The following is a 17,675-nucleotide window of genomic DNA, read 5'->3' as shown; positions in this document are numbered from 1 at the left end:
TATTGTATTCAATGCCGATGCAATTTTTGTGTTTCATCAACATCCTGTAGGTCCACAGTTTCCAGAATGCCTCCAGATGTGCTTCGGAAACTACTACTGGTCTTCCAGGGAACGATCAAAACGTAGACAGTTTGAGACATTACTCCCATGGAGAAAAGTCCGCAAGGTGCCTGTTGAATTGAATCCCGATGCAATTTCTGTGTTTTATCAACAGTTTGAAGGTCCACAGACTACAGAATGCCTCCAGATGTGCATCGGAAACTATTACTCTTCTTTCAGAGGACGATCAAAGCGTAGACTGTTTGAGACATTACTCCCATTGTGGAAAGTGCGTATGGTGACTGTTGTATTCAATTCCGATGCAATTTCTGTGTTCCATCAACACTCAGATAATCCAGTGATTACAAAAGTCCTCCAGATGTGCATCGGAAACTACTACTGGTCTTCCAAAGAACGATCAAAGCGTAGACTACTTGAGACGTTACTCCCATGGAGGAAAGTGGCATGGTGACTGTTGTATTCTACCTTGAGGCAATTTCTGTGTTTCATCAACACTCTGATAGTCCACTGATTACAGAATACCTCCAGATGTGCCTCGGAAACTAATACTGGTCTACAGGGAACGATCAAAGCGATGACAGTTTGAGACATTACTCCCATGGAGGAATGTGCGCATGGTGACTGTTGTATTCAATCCCGATGCAATTTCTGTGTTTCATCAGCACTTTGAAGGTCCACAGATTACAGAATGCCTCCAGATGGCATCGGAAACTACTACTGGTCTTCCAGGGAACGATCAAAGCGTAGACTGTTTGAGACATTACTCCCATGGAGAAAAGTGCACATGGTGTCTGCTGAATAGAATCCCGATGCAATTTCTGTGTTTTATCAACACTCTGAAGGTCAACAGACTACAGAATGCCTCCAGATGTGCGTCGGAAACTACTACAGGTCTTCCAGGGAACGATCAAAACGTAGACTGTTTGAGCCATTACTCCCATGGAGGGAAGTGCGCATGGTGACTGTTGTATTTAATCCTGATGCAATTGCTGTGTTTCATCAACACTCAGATAGTCCACTGATTGCAGAAGTCCTCTAGATGTGCATCGGAAACTACTACTGGTCTTCAGGGAACGATCAAAGCGTAGACTACTTGAGACATTACTCCCATGGAGGAAAGTGCGCATGGTGACTGTTGTATTCAATCCCGAGGCAATTTCTGTGTTTCATCAACACTTTGAAGATCCACAGATTACAGAATGTCTCCAATGCGCAACGGAAACTACTACTGGTCTTCCAGGGAACGATCAAAGCGTAGACTGTTTGAGACATAACTCCCATGGAGGAAAGTGAACGTGGTAACTGTTGTATTGAATCTCTATGCAATTTCTGTGTTTCAACAACACTCTGATTGTCCACAGATTACAGAATGACTCCAGATGTGCATCGGAAACTACTACTGGTCTTCCAGTTAACGATCAAAGCGTAGACTGTTTAAGACATTACTCCCATGGAATAAAGTGTGCATGGTGACTGTTGTATTCAATCCCGATGCAATTTCTCTGTTTCATCAACACTCTGATAGTCCACAGATTACAGAATGCCTCCAGATGTGCGTCGGAAATTACTACTGGTCTTCCAGTGAACGACCAAAGCGTAGACTGTTTGAGACATTACTCCCATGGAAGAATGTGTTCATGGTGATTGTTGTATTCAATCCCGAGGCAATTTCTGTGTTACATCAACACTTCGAAGGTCCACAGATTACAGAATGCCTCCAGATGTGCATCGGAAACTACTACTGGTCTTCCAGGTAACGATCGAAGCGTAGACTGTTTGAGACATTACTCACAATGAGGAAGGTGCGCATGGTGACTGTTGTATTCAATCCCGATGCAATTTCCGTGTTTCATCAACACCCTGATAGTCCACAGATTACAGAATGCCTCCAGATGTGCATCTGAAACTACTACTGGTCTTCCAGGGAACGATAAAGGCGTAAACTGTTTGAGACATTACCCCCATGGAGGAAAGTGCGCATTGTGACTGTTGTATTCAATCCCGATGCAATTTCAGTGTTTCATCAACACTCTGATAGTCCACAGATTACAGAATGCCTCCAGATGTGCATCGGAAACTACTGCTGGTCTTCCAGGAAACGATCAAAGCGTAGACTGTTTGAGACATTACTCACTTGGAGGAAAATGATCATGGTGACTGTTGTATTCAATCCCGATGCAATTTCTGTGTTTCATCAACATTTTGAAGGTCCACAGATTACAGAATGCCTCCTGATGTGCATCGGATACTACTACTGGTCTTCCAGGGAACGATCAAAGCGTAGACTGTTTGAGACATTACTCCCATGGAGGAACGTGCGCATGGTGACTGTTGTAATCAATCCCGATGCAATTTCAGTGTTTTATCAACACTCTGATAGTCCACAGATTACAGAATGCCTCCAGATATGCATCGGAAACTACTACTGGACTTCCAGGAAACGATCAAAGCGTAGACTGTTTGACACATTACTCCCATGGAGGAAAGTGCGCATGGTGACTGTTGTATTCAATGCCGATGCTATTTCTGTGTTTCATCAACACTCTGATAGTCCACAGATTACAGAATGCCTCCAGATGTGCATCGGAAACTACTGCTGGTCTTCCAGGAAACGATCAAAGCGTAGACTGTTTCAGACATTACTCCCATGGAGGAAAGTGCGCATGGTGACTGTTGTATCCAATACCAATGTAATTTCTGTGTTTCAAGAACACTCTGATAGTCCACAGATTACAGAATGCCTCCAGATGTGCAGCGGAAACTACTACTGGTCTTCCAGGAAACGATCAAAGCGTAGACTGTTTGAGACATTACTCCCTTGGAGGAAAGTGGGCATAGGGGACTGTTGTATACAATCCCGATGCAATTTCTGTGTTTCATCAACATTTTGAAGGTCCACAGATTACAGAATGCCTCCAGATGTGCATCGGATACTACTACTGGACTTCCAGGGAACGATCAAAGCGTAGACTGTTTGAGACATTACTCCCATGGAGGAACGTGCGCATGGTGACTGTTGTATTCAATCCCGATGCAATTTCTGTGTTTCATCAACACTCTGATAGTCCACGGATTACAGAATGCCTCCAGATATGCATCGGAAACTACTACTGGACTTCCAGGAAACGATCAAAGCGTAGATTGTTTGAGACATTACTCCCATGGAGGAAAGTGCGCAAGGTGACTGCTGCATTCAATGCCGATGCTATTTCTGTGTTTCATCAACACTCTGATAGACCACAGATTACAGATTGCCCCCAGACGTGCATCGGAAACTACTGCTGGTCTTCCAGGAAACGATCAAAGCGTAGACTGTTTGAGACATTACTCCCATGGAGGAAAGGGCGAACGGTGACTGTTGTATGCGATACCAATGCAATTTCTGTGTTTCATCAACACTCTGATAGTCCACTGATTACAGAATGCCTCCAGATCTGCCTCGGAAACAACTACTGGTCCTCAGGGAACGATCAAAGCGTAGACTGTTTGAGACATTATTCCCACGGAGGAAAGTGCGCATGGTGACTGTTGTATTCAATCCCGATGCAATTTCAGTGTTACATCAACACTCTGATAGTCCACAGATTACAGAATGCCTCCAGATGTGCATCGGAAGCTACTACTGGTCTTCCCGGGAACGATCAATACGTAGACTGTATGAGAATTACTCCCATGGAGGAAAGTGCGCATGGTGACAGTTGTATTCAATCCCGATGCAATTTCTGAGTTACATCAATACTTTGAAGGTCCACAGATTACAGAATGCCTCCAGATGTGCAACGGAAACTACTACTGGTCTTCCAGGGAACTATCAAAGCGTAGACTGTTTGAGACATTACTCCCATGAATGAAAGTGAGCATGGTGACTGTTGTATTCAATCCTGATGCAATTTCTGTATTTCATCAACACTCTGATAGTCCACTGATTACAGAATGCCTGCAGATGTGCCTCGGAAACTACTACTGGTCTTCAGGGAACGATCAAAGCGATGACAGTTTCAGAAATTATTCCCATGGAGGAAAGTGCGCATGGTGACTTTTGTATTCAATCCCGATGCAATATCTGTGTTTGAACAACACTCTCATAGTCCACAGATTACAGAATGCCTCCAGATGTGCATCGGACTCTACTACTGGTCTTCCAGGGAACGAAAAAAGCGTAGACACTTTGAGACATTACTCCCATGGAGGAAAGTGCGCATGGTGACTGTTGTAATCAATCCCGATGCAATTTCTGTGTTACATCAACACTCTGATAGTCTACAGATTACAGAATGCCTCCAGATGTGCAACGGAACCTACTACTGGTCTTCCAGGGAACGGTCAAATCGTAGACTGTTTGAGACATTACTCCCATGGAGGAAAGTGCGAATGGTGACTGTTGTAATCAATACCGATGCAATTTTTGTGTTTCAACAACACTCTGATAGTTCACAGATTACAGAATGCCTCCAGATGTGCATCGGAAACTACTACTGGTTTTCCAGGGAACGATCGAAACGTAGACTGTTTGAGACATTACTCCCTTGGATGAAAATGCGCATGGTGACTGTTGTATTCAATCCCGATGCAATTTCTGTGTTTCATCAACACTCTGATAGTCCACTGATTACAGAATGCCAAAAGATGTGCCTCGGAAGCTACTAATGGACTTCCAGTGAACGATCAAAGCGTAGACTGTTTCAGACATTACTCCCATGGAGGAAAGTGCGCATGGTGACTGTTGTACTCAATCCCGATGCAATTTCTGTGTTACATCAACACTCTGATAGTCCACAGATTACACAATGCCTCCAGATGTGCATCGGAAACTACTGCTGGTTTTCCAGGGAACGATCAAAGCATAGACTGTTTGAGTCATTACTCCCATGGAGGAAAGTGCGCATGGTGAGTGTTGAATTCAATCCCGATGCAATTTCTGTGTTTCATCAACACTCTGATAGTTCACAGATTACAGAATGCCTCCAGATGTGCATCGGAAACTACTACTGGTCTTCCAGGGAACGATCAAGGCGTAAACTGTTTGAGACATTACTCCCATGGAGGAAAGTGCGCATGGTGACTGTTGTACTCAATCCCGATGCAATTTCAGTGTTTCATCAACACTCTGATAGTCCACAGATTACAGAATGCCTCCAGATGTGCATCGGAAACTACTGCTGGTCTTCCAGGAAACGATCAAAGCGTAGACTGTTTGAGACATTACTCACTTGGAGGAAAATGATCATGGTGACTGTTGTATTCAATCCCGATGCAATTTCTGTGTTTCATCAACATTTTGAAGGTCCACAGATTACAGAATGCCTCCTGATGTGCATCGGATACTACTACTGGTCTTCCAGGGAACGATCAAAGCGTAGACTGTTTGAGACATTACTCCCATGGAGGAACGTGCGCATGGTGACTGTTGTAAACAATCCCGATACAATTTCTGTGTTTTATCAACACTCTGATAGTCCACAGATTACAGAATGCCTCCAGATATGCATCGGAAACTACTACTGGACTTCCAGGAAACGATCAAAGCGTAGACTGTTTGACACATTACTCCCATGGAGGAAAGTGCGCATGGTGACTGTTGTATTCAATCCCGATGCAATTTGTGTGTTTCAACAACACTCTGATAGTTCACAGATCACAGAATGCCTCCAGATGTGCATCGGAAACTACTACTGGCATTCCAGGGAACGATCGAAGCGTAAACTGTTTGAGACATTACTCCCATGGATGAAAATGCGCATGGTGACTGTTGTATTCAATCCCGATGCAATTTCTGTGTTTCATCAACACTCTGATAGTCCACTGATTACAGAATGCCAAAAGATGTGCCTCGGAAGCTACTAATGGACTTCCAGTGAACGATCAAAGCGTAGACTGTTATAGACATTACTCCCATGGAGGAAAGTGCGCATGGTGACTGTTGTACTCAATCCCGATGCAATTTCTGTGTTACATCAACACTCTGATAGTCCACAGATTACACAATGCCTCCAGATGTGCATCGGAAACTACTGCTGGTTTTCCAGGGAACGATCAAAGCATAGACTGTTTGAGTCATTACTCCCATGGAGGAAAGTGCGCATGGTGACTGTTGAATTCAATCCCGATGCAATTTCTGTGTTTCATCAACACTCTGATAGTTCACAGATTACAGAATGCCTCCAGATGTGCATCGGAAGCTACCACTGGTTTTCCAGGGAACGATCACAACGTAGACTGTTTGTGACACTACTCCCATGGATGAAAGAGCGCATGGTGACTGTTGTATTCAATCCCGATGCAATTTCTGTGTTTCATCAACACTCTGATAGTCCACTGATTACAGAATGCCTCCAGATGTGCATCTGAAACTACTACTGGTCTTCCAGGGAACGATCAAAGCGGTGACAGTTTGAGACATTACTCCCAAGGAGGAAAGTGCGAATGGTTTCTGTTGAATCCAATACAAATGCAATTTCTGTGTTTCAACAGCACTCTGATAGTCCACAGATTACAGAATGCCTCCAGATGTGCATCGGACTCTACTACTGGTCTTCCAGGGAACGAAAAAAGCGTAGACTCTTTGAGACATTACTCCCATGGAGGAAAATGCACATGGTGACTGTTGTATTCAATTCCGATGCAATTTCTGTGTTTCATCTACACTCTGATAGTCCACTGATTACAGAATGCCTCCAGATGTGCCTCGGAAACTACTACTGGTCTTCCAGTGAACGATCAAAGCGTAGACTGTTGGAGACATTACTCCCATGGAGAAAAGTGTTCATGGTGACTGTTGAATTCAATCCCGATCCAATTTCCGTGTTACATCAACACTCTGATAGTCCACAGATTACAGAATGCATCCAGATGTGCTTTGGAAACTACTACTGGTTTTCCAGGGAACGATCAAACCGTAGACTGTTTGAGACATTACTCCCATGGAGGAAAGTGCGCATGGTGACTGTTGTATTCAATCCCGATGCAATTTCTGTGTTACATTAACACTCTGATAGTCCACAGATTACACAATGCCTAGAGATGTGCATCGGAAACTACTACTGGTTTTCTAGGGAACGATCAAATCGTAGACTGTTTGAGACATTACTCCCATGGATGAAAGTGCGCATGGTGACTGTTGTATTCAATCCCGATGCAATTTCTGTGTATCAACAACACTCTGATAGTTCACAGATTACAGATTGCCACCAGATGTGCATCTGAAACTACCACTGGTTTTCCAGGGAACGATCAAAGCGTAGACTGTTTGAGACAATACTCCCATGGAGGAAAGTGCGCATGGTGACTGTTGTATTCAATCCCGATGCAACACTCTGATAGTTCACAGATTACAGAATGCCTCCAGATGTGCATCGGAAACTACCACTGGTTTTCCAGGGAACGATCAAAGCGTAGACTGTTTGTGACACTACTCCCATGGATGAAAGTGCGCATGGTGACTGTTGTATTCAATCCCGATGCAATTTCTGTGTTTCATCAACACTCTGATAGTCCACTGATTACAGAATGCCTCCAGATGTGCATCTGAAACTACTACTGGTCTTCCAGGAAACGATCAAATCGGTGACAGTTTGAGACATTACTCCCATGGAGGAAAGTGCGAATGGTTACCGTTGTATCCAATACCAATGCAATATCTGTGTTTCAACAGCACTCTGATAGTCCACAGATTACAGAATGCCTCCAGATGTGCATCGGACTCTACTACTGGTCTTCCAGGGAACGAAAAAAGCGTAGACTCTTTGAGACATTTTTCCCTTGGAGGAAAGTGCGCATGGTGACTGTTGTATTCAATCCCGATGCAATTTCTGTGTTACATCAACACTCTGATAGTCCACAGATTACAGAATGCCTCCAGATGTGCATCGGAATCTACTACTGGTCTTCCAGGGACGAATCAAAGCGTAGACTGTTTGAGACATTACTCCCATGGATGAAAATGCACATGGTGACTGTTGTATTCAATCCCGATGCAATTTCTGTGTTTCATCTACACTCTGATAGTCCACTGATTACAGAATGCCTCCAGATGTGCTTCGGAAACTACTACTGGTCTTCCAGTCAACGATCAAAGCGTAGACTGTTTGAGACATTACTCCCATGGAGGAAAGTGCGCATGGTGATTGTTGAATTCAATCCCGATCTAATTTCCGTGTTACATCAACGCTCTGATAGTCCACAGATTACAGAATGCCTCCAGATGTGCTTTGGAAACTACTACTGGTTTTCCAGGGAACGATCAAAGCGTAGACTGTTTGATACATTACTCCCATGGAGGAAAGTGCGCATGGTGACTGTTGTATTAAATCCCTATGCAATTTCTGTGTTACATTAACACTCTGATAGTCCACAGATTACACAATGCCTAGAGATGTGCATCGGAAACTACTACTGGTTTTCTAGGGAACGATCAAATCGTAGACTGTTTGAGACATTACTCCCATGGATGAAAGTGCGCATGGTGACTGTTGTATTCAATCCCGATGCAATTTCTGTGTTTCATCAACACTCTGTAAGTCCACTGATTACAGAATGCCTCCAGATGTGAACCTGAAACTACTACTGGTCTTCAGGGAACGATGAAAGCGATGACAGTTTGAGACATTACTCTCATGGAGTAAAGTGCGCATGGTGATTGTTGTATTCACTTCCGATGTAATATCTGTGTTTCAACAACACTCTGATAGTCCACAGATTACAGAATGCCTCCAGATGTGCATCGGAAACTACTACTGGTTTTCCAGGGAACGATCAAAGCGTAGACTGTTTGACACGTTACTCCCATGGATGCATGTGCGCATGGTGACTGTTGTATTCAATCCCGATGCAATTTCTGTGTTTCATCAACACACTGATAGCCCACAGTTTATAAATTGCCTCCAGATGTGCATCTGAAACTACTACTGGTCTTCCAGGGAACGATCAAAGCGTAGACTGTTTGAGACAATACTCCCATGGAGGAAAGTGCGAATGGTAACTGTTGTATCCAATACCAATGCAATTTCTGTGTTTCAACAGCACTCTGATAGTCCACAGATTACAGAATGCCTCCAGATGTGCATCGGACTCTACTACTGGTCTTCCAGGGAACGAAAAAAGCGTAGACTCTTTGAGACATTACTCCCATGGAGGAAAGTGCGCATGGTGACTGTTGTATTCAATCCCGATGCAATTTCTGTGTTACATCAACACTCTGATAGTCCACAGATTACAGAATGCCTCCAGATGTGCATCGGAATCTACTACTGGTCTTCCAGGGACGAATCAAAGCGTAGACTGTTTGAGACATTACTCCCATGGATGAAAATGCACATGGTGACTGGTGTATTCAATACCGATGCAATTTCTGTGTTCATCTACACTCTGATAGTCCACTGATTACAGAATGCCTCCAGATGTGCCTCGGAAACTACTACTGGTCTTCCAGTGAACGATCAAAGCGTAGACTGTTTGAGACATTACTCCCATGGAGGAAAGTGCGCATGGTGACTGTTGAATTCAATCCCGATCCAATTTCCGTGTTACATCAACACTCTGATAGTCCACAGATTACAGAATGCCTCCAGATGTGCTTTGGAAACTACTACTGGTTTTCCTGGGAACGATCAAAGCGTAGACTGTTTGAGACATTACTCTCATGGAGGAAAGTGCGCATGGTGACTGTTGTATTCAATCCCGATGCAATTTCTGTGTTACATTAACACTCTGATAGTCCACAGATTACACAATGCCTAGAGATGTGCATCGGAAACTACTACTGGTTTTCTAGGGAACGATCAAATCGTAGACTGTTTGAGACATTACTCCCATGGATGAAAGTGCGCATGGTGACTGTTGTATTCAATCCCGATGCAATTTCTGTGTTTCATCAACACTCTGTAAGTCCACTGATTACAGAATGCCTCCAGATGTGAACCTGAAACTACTACTGGTCTTCAGGGAACGATCAAAGCGATGACAGTTTGAGACATTACTCCCATGGAGGAAAGTGCGCATGGTGATTGTTGTATTCACTTCCGATGTAATATCTGTGTTTCAACAACACTCTGATAGTCCACAGATTACAGAATGCCTCCAGATGTGCATCGGAAACTACTACTGGTTTTCCAGGGAACGATCAAAGCGTAGACTGTTTGAGACGTTACTCCCATGGATGCATGTGCGCATGGTGACTGTTGTATTCAATCCCGATGCAATTTCTGTGTTACATCAACACTCTGATAGCCCACAGTTTATAAATTGCCGTCAGATGTGCATCTGAAACTACTACTGGTCTTCCAGGGAACGATCAAAGCGTAGACTGTTTGAGACAATACTCCCATGGCGGAAAGTGCGCATGGTGACTGATGTATTCAATCCCGATGCAATTTCTGTGTTACATTAACACTCTGATAGTCCACAGATTACACAATGCCTAGAGATGTGCATCGGAAACTACTACTGGTTTTCTAGGGAACGATGAAATCGTAGACTGTTTGAGACATTACTCCCATGGATGAAAGTGCGCATGGTGACTGTTGTATTCAATCCCGATGCAATTTGTGTTTCATCAACACTCTGTAAGTCCACTGATTACAGAATGCCTCCAGATGTGAACCTGAAACTACTACTGGTCTTCAGGGAACGATCAAAGCGATGACAGTTTGAGACATTACTCCCATGGAGGAACGTGCGCATGGTGACTGTTGTAATCAATCCCGATGCAATTTCTGTGTTTTATCAACACTCTGATAGTCCACAGATTACAGAATGCCTCCAGATATGCATCGGAAACTACTACTGGACTTCCAGGAAACGATCAAAGCGTAGACTGTTTGACACATTACTTCCATGGAGGAAAGTGCGCATGGTGATTGTTGTATTCAATGCCGATGCTATTTCTGTGTTTCATCAACACTCTGATAGTCCACAGATTACAGAATGCCTCCAGATGTGCATCGGAAACTACTGCTGGTCTTCCAGGAAACGATCAAAGCGTAGACTGTTTCAGACATTACTCCCAAGGAGGAATGTGCGCATGGTGACTGTTGTATCCAATACCAATGTAATTTCTGTGTTTCAAGAACACTCTGATAGTCCACAGATTACAGAATGCCTCCAGATGTGCAGCGGAAACTACTACTGGTCTTCCAGGAAACGATCAAAGCGTAGACTGTTTGAGACATTACTCCCTTGGAGGAAAGTGGGCATGGGGACTGTTGTATTCAATCCCGATGCAATTTCTGTGTTTCATCAACATTTTGAAGGTCCACAGATTACAGAATGCCTCCAGATGTGCATCGGATACTACTACTGAACTTCCAGGGAACGATCAAAGCGTAGACTGTTTGAGACATTACTCCCATGGAGGAACGTGCGCATGGTGACTGTTGTATTCAATCCCGATGCAATTTCTGTGTTTCATCAACACTCTGATAGTCCACGGATTACAGAATGCCCCCAGATATGCATCGGAAACTACTACTGGACTTCCAAGAAACGATCAAAGCGTAGATTGTTTGAGACATTACTCCCATGGAGGAAAGTGCGCATGGTGACAGTTGTATTCAATCCCGATGCAATTTCTGAGTTACATCAATACTTTGAAGGTCCACTGATTACAGAATGCCTGCAGATGTGCCTCGGAAACTACTACTGGTCTTCAGGGAACGATCAAAGCGATGACAGTTTCAGACATTATTCCCATGGAGGAAAGTGCGCATGGTGACTGTTGTATTCAATCCCGATGCAATATCTGTGTTTGAACAACACTCTCATTGTCCACAGATTACAGAATGCCTCCAGATGTGCATCGGACTCTACTACTGGTCTTCCAGGGAACGAAAAAAGCGTAGACACTTTGAGACATTACTCCCATGGAGGAAAGTGCGCATGGTGACTGTTGTAATCAATCCCGATGCAATTTCTGTGTTACATCAACACTCTGATAGTCCACAGATTACACAATGCCTCCAGATGTGCAACGGAATCTACTACTGGTCTTCCAGGGAACGGTCAAATCGTAGACTGTTTGAGACATTACTCCCATGGAGGAAAGTGCGAATGGTGACTGTTGTAATCAATCCCGATGCAATTTGTGTGTTTCAACAACACTCTGATAGTTCACAGATTACACAATGCCTCCAGATGTGCATCGGAAACTACTACTAGCTTTCCAGGGAACGATCGAAGCGTAAACTGTTTGAGACATTACTCCCATGGATGAAAATGCGCATGGTGACTGTTGTATTCAATCCCGATGCAATTTCTGTGTTTCATCAACACTCTGATAGTCCACTGATTACAGAATGCCAAAAGATGTGCCTCGGAAGCTACTAATGGACTTCCAGTGAACGATCAAAGCGTAGACTGTTATAGACATTACTCCCATGCAGGAAATTGCGCATGGTGACTGTTTTACTCAATCCCGATGCAATTTCTGTGTTACATCAACACTCTGATAGTCCACAGATTACACAATGCCACCAGATGTGCATCGGAAACTACTGCTGGTTTTCCAGGGAACGATCAAAGCATAGACTGTTTGAGTCATTACTCCCATGGAGGAAAGTGCGCATGGTGACTGTTGAATTCAATCCCGATGCAATTTCTGTGTTTCATCAACACTCTGATAGTTCACAGATTACAGAATGCCTCCAGATGTGCATCGGAAGCTACCACTGGTTTTCCAGGGAACGATCAAAACGTAGACTGTTTGTGACACTATTCCCATGGATGAAAGAGCGCATGGTGACTGTTGTATTCAATCCCGATGCAATTTCTGTGTTTCATCAACACTCTGATAGTCCACTGATTACAGAATGCCTCCAGATGTGCATCTGAAACTACTACTGGTCTTCCAGGGAACGATCAAAGCGGTGACAGTTTGAGACATTACTCCCAAGGAGGAAAGTGCGAATGGTTTCTGTTGAATCCAATACAAATGCAATTTCTGTGTTTCAACAGCACTCTGATAGTCCACAGATTACAGAATGCCTCCAGATGTGCATCGGACTCTACTACTGGTCTTCCAGGGAACGAAAAAAGCGTAGACTCTATGAGACATTACTCCCATGGAGGAAAATGCACATGGTGACTGTTGTATTCAATTCCGATGCAATTTCTGTGTTTCATCTACACTCTGATAGTCCACTGATTACAGAATGCCTCCAGATGTGCCTCGGAAACTACTACTGGTCTTCCAGTGAACGATCAAAGCGTAGACTGTTGGAGACATTACTCCCATGGAGAAAAGTGTTCATGGTGACTGTTGAATTCAATCCCGATCCAATTTCCGTGTTACATCAACACTCTGATAGTCCACAGATTACAGAATGCATCCAGATGTGCTTTGGAAACTACTACTGGTTTTCCAGGGAACGATCAAACCGTAGACTGTTTGAGACATTACTCCCATGGAGGAAAGTGCGCATGGTGACTGTTGTATTCAATCCCGATGCAATTTCTGTGTTACATTAACACTCTGATAGTCCACAGATTACACAATGCCTAGAGATGTGCATCGGAAACTACTACTGGTTTTCTAGGGAACGATCAAATCGTAGACTGTTTGAGACATTACTCCCATGGATGAAAGTGCGCATGGTGACTGTTGTATTCAATCCCGATGCAATTTCTGTGTATCAACAACACTCTGATAGTTCACAGATTACAGATTGCCACCAGATGTGCATCTGAAACTACCACTGGTTTTCCAGGGAATGATCAAAGCGTAGACTGTTTGAGACAATACTCCCATGGAGGAAAGTGCGCATGGTGACTGTTGTATTCAATCCCGATGCAACACTCTGATAGTTCACAGATTACAGAATGCCTCCAGATGTGCATCGGAAACTACCACTGGTTTTCCAGGGAATGATCATAGCGTAGACTGTTTGAGACAATACTCCCATGGAGGAAAGTGCGCATGGTGACTGTTGTATTCAATCCCGATGCAACACTCTGATAGTTCACAGATTACAGAATGCCTCCAGATGTGCATCGGAAACTACCACTGGTTTTCCAGGGAACGATCAAAGCGTAGACTGTTTGTGACACTACTCCCATGGATGAAAGTGCGCATGGTGACTGTTGTATTCAATCCCGATGCAATTTCTGTGTTTCATCAACACTCTGATAGTCCACTGATTACAGAATGCCTCCAGATGTGCATCTGAAACTACTACTGGTCTTCCAGGGAACGATCAAATCGGTGACAGTTTGAGACATTACTCCCATGGAGGAAAGTGCGAATGGTTACTGTTGTATCCAATACCAATGCAATATCTGTGTTTCAACAGCACTCTGATAGTCCACAGATTACAGAATGGCTCCAGATGTGCATCGGACTCTACTACTGGTCTTCCAGGGAACGAAAAAAGCGTAGACTCTTTGAGACATTTTTCCCATGGAGGAAAGTGCGCATGGTGACTGTTGTATTCAATCCCGATGCAATTTCTGTGTTACATCAACACTCTGATAGTCCACAGATTACAGAATGCCTCCAGATGTGTATCGGAATCTACTACTGGTCTTCCAGGGACGAATCAAAGCGTAGACTGTTTGAGACATTACTCCCATGGATGAAAATGCACATGGTGACTGTTGTATTCAATCCCGATGCAATTTCTGTGTTTCATCTACACTCTGATAGTCCACTGATTACAGAATGCCTCCAGATGTGCTTCGGTAACTACTACTGGTCTTCCAGTCAACGATCAAAGCGTAGACTGTTTGAGACATTACTCCCATGTAGGAAAGTGCGCATGGTGATTGTTGAATTCAATCCCGATCTAATTTCCGTGTTACATCAACGCTCTGATAGTCCACAGATTACAGAATGCCTCCAGATGTGCATCGGAAACTACTACTGGTTTTCTAGGGAACGATCAAAGCGTAGACTGTTTGAGACATTACTCCCATGGAGGAAAGTGCGCATGGTGACTGTTGTATTCAATCCCGATGCAATTTCTGTGTTTCATCAACACTCTGTAAATCCACTGATTACAGAATGCCTCCAGATGTGAACCTGAAACTACTACTGGTCTTCAGGGAACGATGAAAGCGATGACAGTTTGAGACATTACTCCCATGGAGGAAAGTGCGCATGGTGATTGTTGTATTCACTTCCGATGTAATATCTGTGTTTCAACAACACTCTGATAGTCCACAGATTACAGAATGCCTCCAGATGTGCATCGGAAACTACTACTGGTTTTCCAGGGAACGATCAAAGCGTAGACTGTTTGACACGTTACTCCCATGGATGCATGTGCGCATGGTGACTGTTGTATTCAATCCCGATGCAATTTCTGTGTTTCATCAACACTCTGATAGCCCACAGTTTATAAATTGCCTCCAGATGTGCATCTGAAACTACTACTGGTGTTCCAGGGAACGATCAAAGCGTAGACTGTTTGAGACAATACTCCCATGGAGGAAAGTGCGAATGGTAACTGTTGTATCCAATACCAATGCAATTTCTGTGTTTCAACAGCACTCTGATAGTCCACAGATTACAGAATGCCTCCAGATGTGCCTCGGAAACTACTACTGGTATTCCAGGGACGAATCAAAGCGTAGACTGGTTGAGACATTACTCCCATGGATGAAAATGCACATGGTGACTGTTGTATTCAATCCCGATGCAATTTCTGTGTTTCATCTACACTCTGATAGTCCACTGATTACAGAATGCCTCCAGATGTGCCTCGGAAACTACTACTGGTCTTCCAGTGAACGATCAAAGCGTAGACTGTTTGAGACATTACTCCCATGGAGGAAAGTGCGCATGGTGACTGTTGAATTCAATCCCGATCCAATTTCCGTGTTACATCAACACTCTGATAGTCCACAGATTACAGAATGCCCCCAGCTGTGCTTTGGAAACTACTACTGGTTTTCCAGGGAACGATCAAAGCGTAGACTGTTTGAGACATTACTCCCATGGAGGAAAGTGCGCATGGTGACTGTTGTATTCAATCCCGATGCAATTTCTGTGTTACATTAACACTCTGATAGTCCACAGATTACACAATGCCTAGAGATGTGCATCGGAAACTACTACTGGTTTTCTAGGGAACGATCAAATCGTAGACTGTTTGAGACTTTACTCCCATGGATGAAAGTGCGCATGGTGACTGTTGTATTCAATCCCGATGCAATTTCTGTGTTTCATCAACACGCTGTAAGTCCACTGATTACAGAATGCCTCCAGATGTGAACCTGAAACTACTACTGGTCTTCAGGGAACGATCAAAGCGATGACAGTTTGAGACATTACTCCCATGGAGGAATGTGCGCATGGTGATTGTTGTATTCACTTCCGATGTAATATCTGTGTTTCAACAACGCTCTGGTAGTCCACAGATTACAGAATGCCTCCAGATGTGCATCGGAAACTACTACTGGTTTTCCAGGGAACGATCAAAGCGTAGACTGTTTGAGACGTTACTCCCATGGATGCATGTGCGCATGGTGACTGTTCTATTCAATCCCGATGCAATTTCTGTGTTACATCAACACTCTGATAGTCCACAGGTTACAGAATGCCTCCAGATGTGCATCGGAATCTACTACTGGTCTTCCAGGGAACGGTCAAAGCGTAGACTGTTTGAGACATTACTCCCATGGAAGAAAGTGCGCATGGTGACTGTTGTAATCAATCCCGATATAACACTCTGATAGTTCACAGATTACAGGATGTCTCCAGATGTGCATCAGAAACTACTACAGGTCTTCCAGGGAACGATCAAAGCGTAGACTGTTTGAGACATTACTCCCATGGAATAAAGTGTGCATTGTGACTGTTGTATTCAATCCCGATGCAATTTCTTTATTTCATCAACACTCTGATAGTCCACAGATTACAGAATGCCTCCAGATGTGCGTCGGAAATTACTACTGGTCTTCCAGTGAACGACCAAAGCGTAGACTGTTTGAGACATTACTCCCATGGAAGAATGTGTTCATGGTGACTGTTGTATTCAATCCCGAGGCAATTTCTGTGTTACATCAACACTTCGAAGGTCCACAGATTACAGAATGCCTCCAGATGTGCATCGGAAACTACTACTGGTCTTCCAGGTAACGATCGAAGCGTAGACTGTTTGAGACATTACTCACAATGAGGAAAGTGTTCATGGTGACTGTTGTATTCAATCCCGATGCAATTTCTGTGTTTCATCAACACTCTGATAGTCCACAGGTTACAGAATGCCTCCAGATGTGCATCGGAATCGACTACTGGTCTTCCAGGGAACGGTCAAAGCGTAGACTGTTTGAGACATTACTCCCATGGAAGAAAGTGCGCATGGTGACTGTTGTATTCAATCCCGATGCAACACTCTGATAGTTCACAGATTACAGAATGCCTCCAGATGTGCATCTGAAACTACTACTGGTCTTCCAGGGAACGATCAAAGCGGTGACAGTTTGAGACATTACTCCCATTGAGGAAAGTGCGAATGGTTACTGTTGTATCCAATACCAATGCAATTTCTGTGTTTCAACAACACTCTGATAGTCCACAGATTACAGAATGCCTCCAGATGTGCATCGGAATCTACTACTGGTCTTCCGGGGAACGGTCAAAGCGTAGACTGTTTGAGACATTACTCCCATGGAGGTAAGTGTGC

Source organism: Schistocerca gregaria, chromosome 9, assembly GCF_023897955.1.
Source record: "Schistocerca gregaria isolate iqSchGreg1 chromosome 9, iqSchGreg1.2, whole genome shotgun sequence".
Classification (NCBI taxonomy): Eukaryota; Metazoa; Arthropoda; class Insecta; order Orthoptera; family Acrididae; genus Schistocerca; species Schistocerca gregaria.
Note: the sequence above shows the minus strand (reverse complement) of the source record.